The following is a 3,751-nucleotide window of genomic DNA, read 5'->3' as shown; positions in this document are numbered from 1 at the left end:
ATTTCTTTCTATTTAGAGTAGAGACAGGGTCTTGCTCTTGGCTCAGGCTGGTTTCAGACTCCTGACCTCAAGCAATCCACCGGGCCTCGGCCTCCCAGAGTGCTAGGATTACAGGGACCGGCCAGTTGTGGGATGTTCTTACGATAGGGAAAGGCCCCCACACCTGGGAGCCCTGAGGCAAAATCCACAATCCACTGATTGGATACCTGTGAAGTTTATGGCTGATCCTAATGATAGGGAAAAGCCCCCTCCTGGGGGCCCTGAGGCAAAATCCACTGCAGATTGGATACATGAGAAGCTTATTGGCTGATCCTACTAATCCCACCATTAATCGGATAATCTTGCATGCTCATAGGTGATTGGCTACGTGTGATCCAAGAACCGTATATAAGACTGGAGAGAAGGCAGCCTCCTCTGGAAGCTGAGCAGTTGGGACGACCGGGAACCTGCTAAGGTGAACCCTTTAAGGTGAAGCTGATCAGCGAGCTGAATGAGCGAGAGGTCCAGCTCTGGTTGCCGGAGAAGGTGTCCTGGCACTCCGAGTACAAGGACAGCGCCTGGATCTTCCTGGGAGGGCTTCCTTAAGAATTGACTAAAGGCGACATCATCTCACAGTATGGGGCGGAAGATGGCGCTCACCAGCTTTTTACCTGCACCTACTCAGCTATCTCAGGACCAGCTTGAGGCTGAAGAGAAGGCAAGATCTCAGAGGTCACGCCAGACCTCACTGGTATCCTCCCGAAGAGAACCTCCCCCATACGGCTATCGGAAAGGCTGGATACCTCGGTCATTAGAGGATTTGGGAGATGGAGGTGCTTTTCCAGAGATCCATGTGGCCCAGTATCCACTGGACATGGGTCGAAAGAAAAAAATGTGGAATGCACTGGCCATTCAGGTGGATCCTGAAGGAAAAATTAAGTATGATGCAATTGCTCGACAAGGACAGTCAAAAGACAAGATCATTTATAGCAAATACACTGACCTGGTTCCAAAGGAGGTTATGAATACAGATGATGCAGACCTGCAAAGACCCGATGAAGAAGCTATTAAAGAGATAACAGAAAAAACAAGGGTAGCCTTAGAAAAATCCCTATCGCAGAAGGTTGCCGCAGCCATGCCAGTTCGAGCAGCTGACAAACTGGCTCCTGCTCAGTATATCCGATACACACCATCGCAGCAAGGAGTGGCTTTCAACTCTGGAGCTAAACAAAGGGTTATTCGCATGGTAGAAATGCAGAAAGACCCAATGGAGCCTCCAAGGTTCAAGATCAATAAGAAAATCCCCCGGGGACCACCCTCTCCTCCTGCACCTGTCATGCATTCTCCTAGCCGAAAGATGACTGTAAAGGAACAACAAGAGTGGAAGATTCCTCCTTGTATTTCTAACTGGAAAAATGCAAAGGGTTATACAATTCCATTAGATAAACGTCTGGCTGCTGATGGAAGAGGGCTACAGACAGTGCACATAAATGAAAATTTTGCCAAACTGGCTGAAGCTCTCTACATTGCTGATCGGAAGGCCCGTGAAGCTGTGGAAATGCGTGCCCAAGTAGAGAGAAAAATGGCTCAGAAAGAAAAGGAGAAACATGAAGAGAAACTTAGAGAAATGGCCCAGAAAGCCAGGGAGAGGAGAGCTGGGATCAAAACCCATGTGGAAAAAGATGATGGGGAGGCACGTGAGAGGGATGAAATCCGGCATGATAGGCGAAAAGGAAGACAGCATGACCGGAATCTTTCTAGGGCCGCTCCTGATAAGAGGTCGAAACTTCAGAGAAATGAAAATCGGGATATCAGTGAAGTCATTGCTCTTGGTGTGCCCAATCCTCGGACTTCCAATGACGTTCAGTATGACCAAAGGCTCTTCAACCAATCCAAGGGTATGGACAGTGGATTTGCAGGTGGAGAAGATGAAATTTACAATGTTTATGATCAAGCCTGGAGAGGTGGTAAAGATAGGGCCCAGAGTATTTATAGGCCCAGTCAAAATCTGGACAAGGACATGTATGGTGATGACCTAGAAGCCAGAATAAAGACCAACAGATTTGTTCCCGACAAGGAATTTTCCGGTTCAGACCCCAGGCAGAGAGGCAGAGAAGGACCAGTTCAGTTTGAGGAAGATCCTTTTGGCTTGGACAAGTTTTTGGAAGAAGCCAAACATCATGGTGGCTCTAAAAGACCTTCAGATAGCAGCCGCCCAAAGGAACATGAGCATGAAGGCAAGAAGAGGAGGAAGGAGTAGACACGTGTCTCTTCAAAGTGAACAAACTATTATCCAAAACCCTAATGATGCAAGTCATATGGGGAATACTTTGTCAATGGTCAGGATAAAAACCAAATCTGGGTGACACATCCCAGCACTACTTTTTATTACAGGAGAAAGGGGGATAGAAAATTGTACTTTGAATTAGTTTTTTTAAAGAGTGGGTTGTGTTTGTCCTTCTCCCACCTTTTGGCATTTATAGAACATACTGCCCCACATGAAAAATTAAGACCACTTCCTTTTATGTGACACTACAAGTTTGGGGTTAATATTTTGTGTACAAACAACTGCTTATGAATAAAGTTACCCCAACCATGATGAGGATGATATTCACATATTGGAACTGTGCTACCAAATGACATTTTTCCCCGCATTGTGCTGTTTTAATTTGGACTGGGGAAAGTAAGCTCTTGCTTGGTGCAACTATTGTTTCAAATAAAACCCTTTAGACCAAAAAAAAAAAAAAAGATTAAAGGGCGAACTATCCGAGTGGCCTCCCAAGGACTCGGAGCTCTGTAGGCACATCACCCAGTTCTTCTAAGAGAAGGGCTGTCACGCCACGCCACAGCAAGATGGCCGACGCGGCGGCCGCGGCCGGGGCTAGCGGCTCCGGAACGAGATCAAGAAGTAAACAGTCTCCTAACCCTGCTGATAACTACCATCTGGCCCGGAGGAGAACACTGCAAGTGGTTGTGAGCTCCTTGCTCACAGAGGCAGGGTTTGAGAGCGCCGAAAAAGCATCCGTGGAAACATTGACAGAGATGCTGCAGAGCTGCATTTCAGAAATTGGGAGGAGTGCCGAGTCTCACTGTGAGCACACAGGCAGGACTCGGCCCGCACTGTCTGATGTCGTGGTCACACTTGTTGAGATGGGTTTCAATGCGGACACTCTCCCAGCTTATGCAAAACGGTCTCAGAGGATGGTCATCGCTGCTCCTCCAGTGACCAATCAGCCAGTGACCCCCAAGGCCCTCACTGCAGGGCAGAACCGACCCCGCCCGCCACACGTCCCCAGCCATTTTCCTGAGTTCCCCGATCCCCACACCTACATCAACACTCCGACTTTCCGGGAGCCTGTGTCGGACTCCCAGGGCCTGCGGGAGAAGGCTGCATCCCAGAGGCGCGACGTGGAGCGGGCACTCGCCCGTTTCATGGCCAAGACAGGAGAGACCCAGAGTCTTTTCAAACATGATGTCAGCACATTTCCATTGATTGCTGCCAGACCTTTCAGAATCCCCTACCCGACAGCTCTTCTTCCGTCTGAGCTGGAGATGCAACAAATGGAAGAGACGGATTCCTCGGAGCAGGACGAGCAGACAGACACAGAGAACCTCACTCTTCATATCAGTACGGACAATTCTGGAGCCGAGAAGGAGAACACTTCTGTCCTGCAGCAGAAGCCCGCCTTGTCGGGAAGCCGCAACGGGGAAGAGAGCATCATTGATAACCCCTATCTGCGACCTGTGAAGAAACCCAAGATCCGCAGGAAGA

At 49.0% G+C, this 3,751-nt stretch overlaps 2 pseudogenes; both read left to right on the top strand.

Moving 5' to 3' along the window:
- The first annotated feature begins 622 nt into the window (after positions 1 to 622).
- On the top strand, positions 623 to 2,321 carry LOC142870075 (SNW domain-containing protein 1 pseudogene; annotated as a pseudogene).
- Positions 2,322 to 2,832: 511 nt separating this feature from the next.
- Positions 2,833 to 3,751, top strand: LOC105856116 (transcription initiation factor TFIID subunit 8 pseudogene; annotated as a pseudogene).

The sequence above is a fragment of the Microcebus murinus genome, chromosome 3 (assembly GCF_040939455.1).
Source record: "Microcebus murinus isolate Inina chromosome 3, M.murinus_Inina_mat1.0, whole genome shotgun sequence".
In the NCBI taxonomy this organism is placed as follows: domain Eukaryota; kingdom Metazoa; phylum Chordata; class Mammalia; order Primates; family Cheirogaleidae; genus Microcebus; species Microcebus murinus.
This window is presented reverse-complemented; position numbering and strand designations above follow the sequence as displayed.